The 16,508-nt window shown below is 40.3% G+C and overlaps 1 protein-coding gene and 1 pseudogene across 1 annotated transcript in view; both read right to left on the minus strand.

The window, feature by feature from the left end:
• SCN8A (sodium voltage-gated channel alpha subunit 8) overlaps positions 1–9,972 on the minus strand; it is a 194,708-nt gene extending 184,736 nt beyond the window's left edge. The window contains exon 1 of the mRNA XM_073213498.1: positions 9,825–9,972. The gene's annotated coding sequence lies outside the window, so the exon portion shown is untranslated. The remainder of the gene's footprint in view (positions 1–9,824) is intronic.
• A 3,722-nt stretch (positions 9,973–13,694) lies between these two features.
• Positions 13,695–14,602, minus strand: LOC108401534 (transmembrane and coiled-coil domain-containing protein 5A pseudogene; annotated as a pseudogene).
• Between the last annotated feature and the right edge of the window lie 1,906 nt (positions 14,603–16,508).

Here is a 16,508-nt window from a genome sequence, read left to right on the forward strand (position 1 = left end):
GCCAACTGTCTGAGTACAAAATGTGGCAAATGTTAATGGAATTTGCAAGAACTCAGTAATTTTAATAGTGAGAAGGAAATATTAACAAATTAAATGAGAAATTTAATTGCATTAAATTAAATTGCTTTTCTCTAGGTGCATTCTGTTATTTTCCATCTGATGTTCTGACAGCCCTTTATTTTTTCATATTCAAAGATCTTTACTGACTACAAAAGGCTATTACAGAACCCAAGCTCACTTTGTTCTAAATTACGACTGTATACTGAAGTCCCACTTTAGGGCCCACTGGCCACTGTCCTGAACCCTAGATACACCAAGGACATTTATGCAAGCCAAGTCTGACATTTTGTATCCACAGCCCAAGATTCAGTACCTTAAATAAAAAGCAACAGCACTAGCTGAAGGGCCTAACTTTTTCTCTCCGTTTTCATCTATTAGGTTTCCTCTCAGTTGCTACCTTTAAGTCAGCCTGCAATTTCAAAAACGATGGCTTTCATGAAGCACACAGAATATAAGCAAATGGTCAAAAAGAGAAAGCCACTGAGTTTCAGTAAGGACAAAACAGTCATCCACCAGGTCTATGAAAAGCTGCATAATTCTTGTTTCTTTACATGATACACTTAAGGTTAATTGAGAATATTAAGGAAAAAGACCAGGAGTTGTGTCTATAAATGGACAGAATGAAAGACTTCAAAATAAGAAAAGGATAGAGACTCAACAAATATTAAGAGAGCTCAGAGAATAGAGAAGTTGGAAGACTTAGGTTTTCCTTAAAGAAAACATTAAAAGCTCAAGAGGAAAGACCCTCTACGGAGAAAGAATTAAAAATTAGAAATAAAGATAGCTTGCTAACCAAGATGTTCTGGACTAGACTGCCAACATGTATAACAGAAAAGACTTCACCAGATTTACTAAAATTCTCTGTCTCCGAACTTTAAAACAGTAAAATAATCTTTTAACTCCTCCTCCCTTTTCCCCATTGAAAGTCATTCACCAAGTCCTATTGAGACTTCCTATAAACTATTTCTTACATTAGAAGATGTTAGTTACACACATCTATGTGACACACATATACAAAATTTTATTTATTCTCCTTGCTTCCTGTTTTCATCATTACCCTAGTCCTAGGCTTCATCTCCCCACACAGGCCAATTCAAACAGCCAATTAACTGGATGTCCATTCCTTGTTCTAGTCCATGTTATATTACACACTGCTGCCCAGTCCTCCTAACACATTGTAGCACAGCTCTGACGATGTACACTCTGCACTTCCTCAAAAACTTTCTATGTTCTCCACTGTCTCTAAGGATAAATATAACTTCAAAAAACTCTTAATGTTTGGCTAACGCTATCTATCTTTGCAGGCTAATTTGCCACTGGGGGCATTCTACCCCAGCCCAACTGAATTGTTCACTGCTTCCCAAAAATACTTTTGTGCATTCTCACCTCCTTACTTTGGCTCACTCTGCTCTACCAGCCATTCTGGAAATTCCAGCTCAAATCATACATCTTCCATCAACCTGTTTCTGATCATACCGGCTTAAGGTACTCCATCTAAAAAAAGGAATTTACTTATTTTCTATACCATGTATGTGGCAACTAAACAATTTCAGTTGTTATCATGAACTATTATGACAACCTCTTATTTAATATTTCTTTATTTAACATTTCACCAAATAAGTTCCTAGAATATAAAGTTTTTTTATATATCTTCTAATACCTACCACCCTTAATTGCTACTCAGTAAATGTTTGTTGACGGCGGTCAGGATAGGTGGTTTATAGTTCCCCATAGAAAACAACAGACTACTAGTTCTCAAAGCCAGGTCTTCCTCTATACTTCTATCTTTCATAGATAATTCTCAAATGGAGCAACCCTAAAATGCAATGTAGTTAGACTAAACTACATTAGCCTTAACTAGTTAAAAAGAATAAGAAAAGAAGAAAGCCAAGGAAAGGGCTGCCTTGACCCCAACTTTTTACTTTAAACATTAAGCCAAGAAATCAGAATATAAATATCACTAAGAAAAATAAAACTTAGAGGGATTACTGTATCATAAGGAAAAGGGGGAATTAACTGATCTTAGATAATTCAGAATAAGAGCTCAAATCCCCAAACTATTTTAACAAACTTCCTCAAAAGACATGGAAATAACTGTTTGTGGCATAGACAGTGAGAACGTATATAGGTAAATATGAATGCAGAAAAGGATACAAGAGAAACTGGTAATAGTAGTTGCCTTTATGTGTGCACACTGCGTGACCGGGAGGCAAAGGCAGACTTAACTTTAAACATTCTGATTTTTTAACCCTGTGCCTCTGTTAACTATTCAAGTAAATAAATATAAAAGACATATTTTATAACATAGAATGGAAGAAACACCTTCAACAGTACCTTTTGAGAAAATATTTCTTATATTAAATGACTTAAAATAGTAAAAAAAAAAAAAATTAAGAATGCTACTAAATTTCTTGCTATAACACAAGACAGTATCTCCAGGTTTTCCAACGCAGACATCAGATAAAGAAAGCAGTTTGCAGCAAAGTTCTGGCAAAGCTAGGGACAAAGTAACATTTTAAAAAAAAGCCTTCCTAAGGTTCCATGCCTTACCCAGAAGATCAGGATCACTCCAGTTTAAGAGAACAGAGATATAGCCAAAGGAGTTTGCAGAGGAGAACAAGCTCCTTGTTTTAAAATATGAGCAGTTCCCCAAGTTCACATCCAAATTCCCTTGTCCAGTTTCACAGCAGTCATTCTTTGACTTTCTCAAAGTCTGTTCTGATGATTCCTCACACATCCAATACTTTCTTCCCTATCACCATACAAATCTTTAAAAATGCCTTTTTTTTTTCCAAGGCATCTGTCCTAGAAACAAGACATTTTGCTTCTTTAGTCATCACCAAAATCTTAGGAAATCCAATTGAAATCTGTAGCAAATGAGATTTCTGGGTATTCGGACCTCTGAGAAAGCTCTGCCAGTCTCATCTGCAACCTGTTCAACTTTTCTGTGCAATTTAATAATAATGCATCAATTTGTTTTCATTTAAAAGCATTTTATTCAGCTTCTTGCCAAGATAAAGACACTAGGAATGTGAAGCAAAAGTCTGTTGCATCAACCTTAATTGAATAAGAATTCCTCCTATAACCATGTAATAAATTAAGTCCTATTTACTTATAGCACTGTTGCTCAGTAAAATGAAGTAAAAATTTCACACTGGCTTCCAATGAACATCGAGCTTTTAGAGGCTAGAACTGTATAGCCTCAATTGTCTATACTATTAAAATAAGGAGAGAATAAGAATAGATGAAAAACGAATTGCTTGTTCATCAATAAAGCAGTTGTGATCTCTTCCTTTATCGATCACTATCTAACAATTTAAAGTAAATTTTAATTTTTACTTTTTCTCCCTTCCCAAGTTCACTCTGGTGGAAACGCTAACCATCACTTAAATACTCAAAATGTAAAACAGGGAAGGAAATAAATGACATATATAAATCACAGCCTAGATAATTCATCCCTGAAAATAAGCATTCACTGTATTTCTTTAATGCTCTTACTCCCCAGGGACTCAAAAGATTTTTACAGCATAAAGACTGCACTAATCAGCTGAACCTGAAAGAGCTTGTTAATATGTCTTTTGAGGGATTTCAGTGCTTTTTCATTTCTAGATCCTGGGACAGGCCCAATGAATACAGGAGGCCTCTCCCTACTAGCAATAGTGTATAGAAAAGTACTCCAAACCTTCCCAACTAATATTTTAGTCATCCTGACCCAATTACTCCTTGCAGGATCAAAAGAGCTTCAGTCCCAAATTAAGAGTACCTCTTAGACCCTCAAGCTCTCAGCGTTTATTTTACCCTACTCTCCTCAGTATGACACATCTCCTAAGAGAAACCTTAATTATTATCCACTTTTACCTTTGCTTTTCTAGCCCAAGAGCCTCCCACTACTTCCATTCCAACTCAAATACCCCTCTCAGCATCAATCCCCAGTAATTTACTCTTCTCTGAGTCCTACAACAATTTCAGCCTTGCATAAGAAAAAGTCAGGTGGTAGTGGCCATAATTCCCCTGCAGTCCTGGTTATAACTTACATTGTCAATGTGGGAGCATTTATGAGTATCCGAATGTGTGTATTTATGTGCAAGAGAAATGAAGAAAGACAAGAAGACACCAAGACATGATGACCTTTTAATAAGTAGGTAGGATAGCTACTGAAACAATACAAGTGTATTTGATGTCTCCTATTTTCATCCACATTCTATTTATTGATACATCTTCTATTCATTTTCCCTCATCTGTCCTGCTCTCAAAATGCTCTCCAAAAGTGCTTCTGCCCTCCTTCTGCCTATCCCAGAATCTTTCATTATGCCCACTCATTGAGATATGTTTAGCTACCTAGAATGATAATTTCTTCAAACCAAAATTGTTCACATTACTTATTATACGAACATTATAATATAACACCATTTAATGGAAAAAAATCTTTAAGCATGGGCCAACCAATCTGAGTACCCATCTCTACTCCATCACTTCATGGCCCTGGAGCCCTAGACAACTAACCTAAGCTCTGTTTCCTCAGCTATAAATAGGCAGAATAATATTTGCCTTACCTAACTCAAACAATCAACTAATAGAAGGATCTTTCAATTTTTTATAAACAGACAAGCATAGAGTAGTAATTGCCAAAGGTAGATGGTCAGCTGTGAGACCTAAATGTATGAGGCCCATTCAATAAAGCAGTGCAAAGACTATATAATGGGAAAACCTAGAATCGTGAAAACAAAGCAACTTCAAACTTGTATAACCACTTAACACAATTAAAATATTCAGCTCAAGTAAGAATAAAGGGGAGCCACAGCCTTTGAGCCCATTCTACCTTCAGACCCCAGGCTATAGCTAAAAGCAGCCCAGTTGCCTGCCAGCTGGTGAGTACGAGAGCATTCCTTTCTGGTAAAGAGTCCTATTCTAGAAGTTTGGGAATGAACGAGGAAAGAGTTACTTTGGTAACCGCATTTGAACTGTGGTGGTGGGTGGAGATTAGCACAGCAACTGTACAGTAAAGGGTTCCTCCTTTGAGTCTAGCAATACCCATGCAAGTCAGGGTACCTGCAGATTCTATCCTCTGTGCCAGACTGAAGGCAAAGCAACCGTCTGCTTTTCAGACTACTGAAATTTAATACACTACATATATACTATATCAAATACACATATAAATACACACTAAGCTGCTAAATCCCTAGAGGGAAAGGAGCTAATATATATTGAGCTCTATGTGTCAGAAACCATAAGAAAACAGAGATTTCATTTAATACCCACAAACATCCTGCAGTGTAGAGATTATTATTCCTGTTTTTATAGGTGAGAACACTGAAGCTCAGATAGATTAAATAACCTGCCCAAGGTCACAAAGCTAGTAAGTAGCAGAGTCAAAGCCTGAACTTTTAGTTTTGCCTAACTCCAAAGCCCATACTGCTTAGGATTTTTCTTCTCAACTACGGCAACCTTGTTGGGTCTTAATTTCACTGTAATTCCTAACATAGCCCTTAAGTACATGTCCTGGTTGTTTGCATCTCTATAGCTTCACAAATGGACAATATTTTCCAGAAGACATTTTCTTTGTCTTTTCTTTTCCTGCATTTATTTCCTATTCCTGCACAAACTATTGTCTTTTAGGCTGAACCACTAGGCTAGATAGACCTAATAGTCTGACATACAACATTTCAGCAATTAATGTACCTGGAGGGTTAATCACCTATTTCCTTCCTTTAAACACCTTAACAGCCATAGTTTTTTGGCATGATATCATTTTCTAAGCTGGTTCTTACCATTTAAAGAGTGTTAGTATGTAGCACAATGCCTCACACATAGCAGGCGCAGAAGGAGAATATCTATTGATTCATAGATTAAGAAAAGGTTTCTTTATTCATCTAATTAACTTGCTATATTGAAATCAAGAGACTTCACAGGAATCCAGTCCTAAGAATGAATTCTTCACATTAATTTTTTGGAAATTTTAAAAATTATTCAGAAAAAAAGGTAAATTGAAATATAACAACCTAGTATTTGAACCCCTAAGTGACTAACTAGTGGACTATGAACTTAAGAGTTTTAAAGGCTCAGTTTAAAAATATTGTTATTCTGAATAACTTCTGCAAGTGCTTCATACCCTCTGCAGAGCAAAAAAAAAAGAACTGAAAATATACAATAAAACACAATTGTGCTACTTCAGATGGTAAGATTAAGGATGGCTTTTTTCTTTTTTACATATATTAAAATTTTTCTGCAACAAGTATGTGCTATTTTTATATTAAGGAAAGTGATCTCACTCTAAATAAACTATACTTTTAATATTTTCTGTACAGTGTGCATTTATTGTCTCAGATAATAATCGATAGGAATTAAGTATTCATTAATTCATGCATGTGCCTCCAGAACAACTTGTTATGTAACATCAGCACACTGAAGATAATTATTTCTCTTTCCATTCATGGAATGCCTTTCTTGTTTTAGGTGGGTATGTTTCTATCTTTGTACAGGTTTCTTGTACAATCTCTACAGAACACTGATCGTCGATCTTTTCTTGGTAACAAGCACAAGAATGACATTTGCCCCTGATATGGCCCCAATTTATATGTCTTTAAATTTTATGTATGCTACCTTTTCAATAACATGTAAGTATTCTAATCACATGAAACCCAAGTGGGATGAGCTACTTTATGTGGTACTAAGTTCCCTACCAATGGAAATGTTCAAGCAGAGATCTCTTATAAGGGGATTCCTGTGTTGGATGAACCCCCTTCCTATTTTAGGATTTTAGAATTAATTTTTTAACAAGTCTGCTTTAGTGATACAATGGATTCCATACTGGTCTCGGTGGTGTCAAGCCCTTTTCCCAGCTCACTATTAAAATCAACCCAGCAAAGATGCCCTTCTGTTCCAGCTTAACCTAGCAAACTATCTGATTACTTCTTGTGGGGACCAAATTCCCATAATATTAACAGATTCTTGCTATTTGAAATTACCAAAATGTGCTGAAATAATGCAGTCAGCAAAATGTCACTGTATGACTTACATATGGATCTGTTGCAGCCTGTAAAAACACTGTCTTCATGAAGGACAGCCAAAATGAAAAGTTACGTGGGAGAAATAAAATATGATAACTAGGCCTTCAACCTCAAATATACACCCAGCTGCACATGTGCACACACATCCACAGGAAAGCCTGCTGATAATAAAAGCAAAAAAAACCCAAATCATGTCCAGCGTGTGTGCACTTCACTACAGGGCTGGTCAGGGAACTGTCCTTTCAGCACCACAGCAAGAAACCCTGCTACAAGTTTAAACACAGGCAATCAAAGCTGGGCAGTCAGAAAAAATTTTAGACTCCTACAAAGAATGGAAGAAGCACCTGTATGGGTGTTTATTTTTAAGGATATATTCCACTTCATAATCCTTTATAACTTAAAGTAAAATCCTTCAAATATTTTGATGAAAGTTGATAAAATACAAATGAAAAGCAAGGCCTCTCAAACGGAAACCAAGAAATTAATAACTGGCCTGCACTATCAACAATTGCTTCACAATACCCACCATCAGCCCTGTTAAGAAACACATTTACACATACCCTGAGTCAGATGTTCAGAGAACATGAAACATGTTTGGAACCCTCTCCCCGGAGAGCCTTAATTTCTAGGACAGAGAATGCTGGCTGAATATAAAACCATCACTACAATCCCCCTATTCCAAGCAATCAAAATCTCTTTCAGGGAGAATTGAAGGCCCTGTGGGTCATGCTTCCAAAGAAAAAAACACTGCAGTATTTCAAGAACCAGGTTACAGGCAATGTGCTACAAAGCTTTCAGCGTTTTAAGTCCGATTCCCCTGAGATTCCTACCAGAATGGTACTGGGTAGTATTGTTATCCAGCCATTTGCATTACACATCAAAAAAAAATTTTTTAAGGGAAGAAAAGTCCCCCCACCCCCTATATGTTCTAATGCACGTGGAGAAAAGATTAGTACAGAGAGATTGTGAAACAGTGAAAACCTACCGCACCCGAAATCTCCCTTGGAAAGCTAAACCATCCCCTAGCCGTAGCACACTGCTGCCTCTCTAAAGGCTCTCCAGGTTCCAACTAGAGAAGACAGTTATGAAAAGCATTCTTCCCCTTTGCCCCCAAAGCCCTCATCCATACTTCCTGCTTCCATCCCTGTTTCTCTGGTGCCCACTGTGCATTAAAAGCAGTTTTCCCTGTGTGGTAGAGCTTGCTCCATACTAATTATTTCTCCCTCCCCATAAATTCGCCAGATAACAATGCAAAGTTTCTTCTATCCACCCCCGAACAGATGACATCCTTTTATTATAAATACTGATGGCGAATTTTGGAATCTCTGGATATAAAATGTATTCCATGTTTCAGAAACTGCAGTGTAAGTGAAGAAGAGGGCACAGGGTGGAGTAGTTGGAAGGAATGCGTGGTGTGAAGAATCAGTCCGAAAAATGATTCCCCACTCCACCCCACCTCGAGGCCGAGGGCCCTGCAAGGGTCTGGATGCCCTGGCCAACCCCCGGAAAGTTAACTGCAAGTCTCCACTGGTGGTTGCTCTTGGCACGCAGGGGATGGAGCCGGGTTTTCAGGGAAAATGCAGAGGTTCTGCGGTCCCTGAAGTACCGAGAGAGAACTAGAGACGAGGGGTCCGAGACTGCGGGCAGGGCAATCTTGTAAGCCCAGTGCTAACAAGAAGCCCAGAGCGCTGTGCCGGCGTAAGGTGGGGGAGGGAAGGGAGAGAGGAAAGAGGTACAGCTCCGCATCGGGTGGCGTAGGGGTTGGAGTGGGGGGAGGGGATATTCTGAAAGTGATGTTCTCCCTAATGTGGAAATCCTACCCGGCCGAGGTAGGTCCCGGGGGCTCCCAACACAGCCCCAGAGCACCCTGTCGGGAGGGCGACAGACGCATCGGAGTAAAGGGCAGAGAGCGTCCTGGCTGCCCTGAAAACCAAGGAGCACCTGGCTTATACAGTTGGTGACAATCTGGAACCGGATGGGGGAGAAGGGTGCAGTAAGACATGGGGGAGGAGGCAGACCGAAGGGGCTGCTACTGTCGGAAGATCCCGACAGCGCTGCCCTTCCCAGGGCAACCCGGTGAGGGCCTCCGGCTGCCCCGGCCCTGAGAGATGGGGGAGGGGGTGGCTGCACCACGGAAGGGGCGCCCAGGGCAGGTGAGTGTCCCCACTGCAGCCAAGAGACCAGGAAGGATGTATGGGGGAGTGGGGGCCGGTGGTCCTCAGTTCTCCTCAGGGGCCCCCAGTAAACACGGCAGAAGGAAGCAAGACTTTCAAACACCTGTCCAAAGCAGGGAGGGCAGAAATCCAGCCCCACGGTCCCTCGAGCCCCGCCGCGCACTCTGCGGCAAAGCCCCTGGCTGGAGACGGGCGAGCCCAGCTCCAGGGTCCCGACGCGAGAAGGGGATCCCGGCGGGCGAGAAGCAGCGCCAGGGCGGGGGCTCTGGGGCGACTTACGGCAGAGACGGCGAGGGAGGCAGCGGCGGCCCTAGCGCGGGGCCCGGGAGGCGCGGCCGGACTGCAGAGGCGCCGAGGCTGCGGCGGGCGGGACTGCGGTGGGCGCCATCTTGGAGCGCTCCCCGCGCCCGCCCCCCGCGCCGCTCGAGTCCTTGCATAATTGATGACTCGCGCCCGCCGCGCGCCACCGCGCGCGTGTCCCCGCCGCCGGGCCCCCCGCCCGCCCTGCCCCCGCGCCGACCCCCGGCGCGCGCCCCCCGCCCGCGCCCGGCCCCCGCCAGCCCGCGGCCCGCGGCCCACCTACCCCTGCAGGGCGCGCCTGTTCGCCCGCAGCGCGCCGCCCGCCCGCCCGCTCGCCCGCTCGCTGGTTCTCAGGCCGGTCCCCGCGCCGCCCGGACCGGATCCGGGGCGAGGGAGCAGGGCGCCGGCAGGGGGCGCCGCGCTGGAGCGCCTCGCGAGCGTCCCGGGGCCCGCCTCCCCGACGCCCCCGCGGAGCCGCGCGGGAGGGGCACCCGGGCCGAGCGCTGGGACACGGCCGCGAGATGCCGGCCGGCCGCCCCCCCGGCATCTGGCCAGTGAAGCCTGAAAGCCGCTGTGTAGACTCGAGGGCCCCGTGACCCTTCTAAATGCCAAGCCTTACCTTTCTCTTGCACCGCAGTCTCAGAAGGAAATGCCCAGTGTATTGCAATGCTCATTTGCTGGAGTTTCAGACATATATAAACACGATGAACTCAATTTACATGAATTTAGCCCACTGAAAGAAAACTGCAGAAATCTATCAACAGCAGTTGGAGCCTATGATTCGGCGGACAGGGCCCTGGTAATGAGGAGTAGGGAGACACTGCTCCCACGACAGCTCCCAGGGCTGACACTGTAAAGTTCACTTTAGTTTTTTGAACCTCAGTTAGTGCGTCTGTAAAGTTAGGCACGAGCATTTGAACTGCTTACTCTACCCTTTCTTAAAAGGATCTAGATAATAAATGTGAGATTTCTTAGCACTTTATTGTGCTTCTCTTCCACATATTTCTCTCTATCCCAAGTTCATGGTTTAGAGTCAAAGTATGGTGAGGCTGCCATTTACAAACTGGGTAGCGTTGAATGTGAACAACCTGTCTAAACCTTGGTGTTCTTAACTGTAAAGGGAATAAGCATAGTACAAGCCTGATAGGTTTGTTGTGAGGATTAAAGAGAATGCAATTCACACATTTACAACACAATCTGGCACACAGTATGCCTATCACGTAGTGGGCCCACTACATGTATTTTTAAATAGCTTTACTGAGGTACATTTGATGGAAGACAAACTACGCATGCTAGAGTGAACAGTTTTGTTGTATGTATTCCTGCATGTAACGATTGCCACCATCAAGGTAAAGAACACACCCATCACCTCTGAAAGCTTCCCTGCGCCTCTTTGTAATCCTTTTCCATGCATCACTCTCCCACACTCACTCCCTCTCCTGGCAACCACTAATCTTCTTTCTATTATTGTACATTAGTTTGCATTTTGCAGAATTTTAAATAAATGGAACCATACAGTATGGTTTGTTTGTTTGTTTGTTTTGGTATGGCTTCTTCCTCTCAATAATTATTTTGACATTATTCTGTTGTTGATTATTCAGTTACTTATCAATAGTTCATCTATTTTTATTGCCAAGTATTTATTTTAGAGATATACCACAATTTGTTTATCCACTTACCTCTTGATGACATTTATGGTATTTCCAGTTTGGGCCTATTTCAAATGAAGTGATTATGAGTATATGTGTGCAAGTTTTTGTATGGACATATGCTTTCCTTTCTCTTGGGTATAAGTATCTACGAATGGAGTGAGTCCTCCTCCTATAGGTGTATATTTAACATATTAAGGGCCAAATTGCTTTCCGGAGTGGTTGTACCATATTACATTCCTATTATCAGTGTATGAGAATTTCAGTTGTTGCACATCCTTAACAACATTAGGTATGGTCAGTTTTTTTCATTTTAGCCATTCTAACAGATAAGTAGTGTTATCTTATTGTGGTTTTGATTGGCATTCCCTAATAACTAACGATATTGAGCATCTTTTCATGGGCTTATTTGTCATCAGCAAATTCTCTTAGGTGAAGTGTCTGCTCAAGTCTTTTATTCTTTAAGTTGGGTTGTATTCTTATTACTGAGTTTTGAGAGGTATTTATATATTTTGCATACAAATCTTTTATCAGATACATGATTTGTAAATATTGGCTCCCAGTCTGGGCATCCTCTTTATTCTCTTAACAGTGTCTTTCAAAGAGCAGAAATTTCTTATTGTTACGAAGTCTGATTCATTATTTTCTCTTCTTCTATGGATCATGCTTTTGGAGTCATATCTAAGTTCTTTTTTTTCTTTAACATGGATATCTAGTTGTTCCTGCACTGACACCTTTTGTGCCTTTGTTAAAAATAAATTAATCAGGTATGTTAAGGGTCTGTTTCAGGACTATTTTGTTTCACTGACCTATTTATTGTCTGTCATGATTGGTCTAGCTTTATAATAAATCTTGAAGTCAGGCAGAGTAATCCCTACAATTTTGCCTTTTCTTCTTTTAATATTGATTTTGCTATTTTAGACCCTTTGCATTTACATATGAATTTTAGAATTAGCTTCTCAAATTCTGCAAAAAAGCCCCCTGAGATTTTGATCAAGATTGCACTGAATCTATAAGTCAATTTGGGGAGAACAGACATGCTAATAACACCACACAGTATATCACCCAATTTATTTAAGTTCTTTTTAATTTCTTGACTATATTTTAGTTTTCAGGATACAGGTCTTGCTCACCTTTCTGGGATTTATTCCTAAATAATTCATATTTTTTATGTTATTGAATACTATTTTTATATTTCAATTCCTGATTGCTCTGGTAGTATACAGAAGTACAACTAGTGTTTGTATATTGATTTTATGTGCTACAACTTTGCTAAATTATTAGCTCTTGTAAGTTTTTTTGTAGATTCCACCAGATTTTCTACAAAGACTATCATGTCGTCTGCAAATAAACAGTTTTATTTCTTCCTTTCCAATCTGAATGCCTTTTATTCCTTTTTCTTACTGTATTACACTAGCTAGGACCTCTAGTACAATGTTGAACAGAAACGGTAAGAGCGAACATCTTTGCTTTGTTCCTCATCATTGGGGGAAGACATTCAATCTTTCATAATTAAGTATAATTTTAACTGTAGTTTGTTTCTAGATACTCTATCATGTTGAGGAAGGTCTCTTCTATTCATTCTTTCCTGAGAGTTTTTATAAAGAATGGATGTTGAATTTTGTCAATCCTTTTTCTGCATGTTTTCTTTTTTAGTCTGTTAATATGGTAAATTACATCTATTGATTTTCAAATGTTCAACCAACCTAGGATAATGTGTTGATCATGGCATATGACCCTTTTTGTGTACTGCTGGATTTGATTTACTAACATTTTGTTAAGAATCACTGCATCTATGTTCATGAGGTGTATTGGTCTATAATTTTCTGTAAGTGCCAGTTAGGTTGAGTCGATTGATGATGATGTTCAAATATTCTGTATCTTTACTGATTTTCTTTCTACTCATCTATCATTTATTGAGAGGGATGTTAAAGTCTCTGACTATAATTGTAGATTAGTCTGTTTCTTCTTGCAATTCTATCAATGTTAGCTTCATATATTTTGAGGTTCTGTTATTAAGTACTTTAATGTTTGGGATTGTTATGTCCTCTTGGTGAATTGACTTTTTTACTATTGTGGAATGACCTTCTTTATCTCTGGTAATATTCTTTTTTCTCTGAAATTTACTTTGTCAAACAAAATACTGGCATGGTATTTCTTTTTACATTCTTTTAATTTTAACCTGTTTATTTTTTTTTTCTGTCTCCATGAATCTTAAATTTATTTATTTATAGAACTTAATATAAATAGCACTGTGGAGCGATATCTCTTTTTGGAATTTATCAAACTGTGGAATTCTGCTCCATGGTGGGCATACGTATAAGGGCAGAGACGGTGTGAGGAAATCCTTCCACTTAGAACACATATTCTGAGGATATTAGGCAGATGATCATTGCAGGTAGTGACTCAGCATCTGGGGTAGGAGACTATATCATCTGTGCTCTTGATGCTCAAACCCAGATCTGGCCAATGACCCTTCTTTTTCCAAGGATGTTTTTTGGGGATTAGTGGAGCAACAAGCCCTCAGTCTGAAGTATGAGAGATGGAAAGAGGAAGCTTCTTAGCCTCCACAAGGTGCTCCTGTTCAGTATCTTGAGTAGTATGTTGATTAGGAGATCTGGATTTATGAAGCTTATGTGGAAAAACAAGTAGCCCAGCAGTGTGATGAAAAATAGGGTGATGAAAAAGAGAAATTGAAAAATCCTTTTACAGAGCCATATTCCCTTGTTTTGGAGAGAATTGTCCTTATTATTTTGGCTGTTATATTCTTTTCTTCCAGAGTTCATGCTCAAGACTTTTGATACTTCTCTCTCAAGGAGCCGAGTCTCTACATCTTCTTCAATGTTCTTTGAAGTTTCCTGGTACTTCTTAATGCAGATGACCTGATCTTTGCAGAGCTGGGCCACCAATGCATAGTCTTCCATTACCTTGGCCAGTTCCTTCTCTTGGTCAGCACAGGAAGCTTCCAACTGTTGTAACTTAATCTTTGACTCTTCGGGTGCTCCCTTTAGATGGCCTTGTTCAAACTAGGTGGCCTTTTGCGGTTTCCTTGTAAGCTTTTTTTGAAGTTCTGTTGTATTGTGGACCAGAGTCTCATTTTTCCTTTCAAGTCTGGCTATTTCTTCTTCCAGTTCTTGCAAAGTTCTCTCCCTTTCCACGGTGGTACTATTCTGCTTCTCCCACTCATCATCTTCTGTCAAGTCTTGGGGCTGAGTGATCTCATTTTCCAGCCTCTGTATTTCTTCTTCTTTCTCATGGATTTTGAGAAGAAGTTCCTGATTTGCTTCATCTATTCTTTGCATATCTTGTTCAAGGTCTGTGTTCAAACTATCAATGTTCCTCTTTGGGCCAGTCTTAAGATTTCCACCTCCTCGGACTCGTGATCTAGCTGATCCTCCTCAGATTCTTCCATTGTAGATTCCCACTGTCTCGCCAATGGGTTTCAGCCCCGGGCAAGGTCGTTATGGATTCAGTGTGACTGTTGGGTCCGTGTAATCGATCTCCAAATAACCAGGAGACGCATGGATGCAAAAGCAAGAGCGTTTATTGGGTAGCCAGCATGCTGGGGTCTCACACGCGCAAGTGGAGACCCCTGTTTATATTTTTATATTTAAACTGGGTTTCTTTTAGGCAACATGTAGTAGGGTCTTGTTCCTCCCCCACCCTCCATCTAACAATCTCTGTTTTTCAATTGGGGTGTATAGACCATTTACAGTTCATGTGGTTAATAATATAGTTGGGATTAAAGGAAACATCATGCTATTTGTTTCCTATTTGTTCCTTATGTTCTTTGTTTCTCCTCCTCTCTTCTTCTGCCTTATTTTTAATTGGAATATATTTATGATTCCATTTCATCTACAATGTTGACTTCTTACCTGCAGCTCTTCATTGTATTATTTGGCTACTACATAAATTTAAGTATCTGCCTTAACTCGGGTACTAAATTAAACTGATAGTTCCTTTAGTACTTGGGTTTTGTGTGCATTGTACTCAGCACATTTTCAATATATAGTCACTGAATGAATGAGCACTTGTTTCTTCTCATCTTACATGAACATTTAGTGATTACTTGCTTTGGGTGCTCCAGACAGCTGAGCTAGAAGTTGGTTTCAACTGGAGTGGGCCCGTACCAGATAAAGAGATGGAATGCTGATTTCCAATATGGTAACTAAATCAAGGTGATTGTAAAAAAGAAGGACAGGTAGAGAAATCCACAAAATAGTTAAAAGAGAATTACTAAAGGCTTTATGTAGTATAACTGATAAGGAAGCCAGTGTGTAAAGAAATTAGAAAGACAAGTTTGAGGTCACAGATTTTTTAAAAATCCAATTCTGAGACTTAGAGAAACTCTTCATAATGGACTTGCCTTTCTAAATAGTTTTCATTTTGCATTTTCTGAAGCCCTATGGTTATTACAATAAGAATGTATCTCCTTCTTATTAAAGCTGCTTGTCTGGAAAATCAGACCCTTTGGAACTATCATTAGACATTATTTGCCAAACGGTGAGAGAGGACAGAACTCTATATCCTCTATTCAGTATTTTAACAAAATTCAGCCTCATGGGAGTACATGGGGTTCAAGTAATAGGATCCATTACTTTTAAGCTCCAGGTAGTTAAACTTACAAACTTTTCAAAATGTGAGAATACTTGCTGACTCCATGAAAAACTTTGAAGGCATCAAAAATGTCAAGGATTTCCTTTAACAACTAAGTTCATATCAGGAAATAAATTCAATACACTGAGAAATGAGTTTCCTTTTAGAAAGATGAAAGAGGGATTAGCCTTACCCAGTGTTGCTCCAGAGGGCAAAACCAAGACCAGGGTGGTAGTTTCCGAGGAGACAGACGTCAGCTCAGTATGAGGAAGGAGGTTCCAACAGAGCTGACCAACAACACAACAGTCCATCCCCTCTCACCATCCCACCCCAAGCCCCACACAAGGAAAGGAGCCAAGTGTCCAAGGAGAAAGGGCAAGAGCAGCTGTTCTGGACATTTTTAGGATCAAGAAGCCCTTTGAAAATCTGATGAAAGCTATGAATCTTTTTTTCTTGCCAGCTAAATGCCCAGAGCCATGCACACACATGCATATACACTAATACACAGCTCTACATTCAATTGCAAAACATCTTTGAATCCCGGGGTAAGAATGCACGGTGTACACAGATGTTTGAAGTGTGGAGTGAAACTAGGCTCTTTCCCACTCTGAGAGCCTGTGACTCTGTTTCTGTGCCCATCCTCACCACTATTTTAGGGGTCATCTAGGGTTTCCTGATGAAAATCCAACGGAAGTACTTTCCTTCTTTCTACTTTTTGACCC

This window comes from Manis javanica, chromosome 10 (assembly GCF_040802235.1).
Source record: "Manis javanica isolate MJ-LG chromosome 10, MJ_LKY, whole genome shotgun sequence".
NCBI lineage: Eukaryota > Metazoa > Chordata > Mammalia > Pholidota > Manidae > Manis > Manis javanica.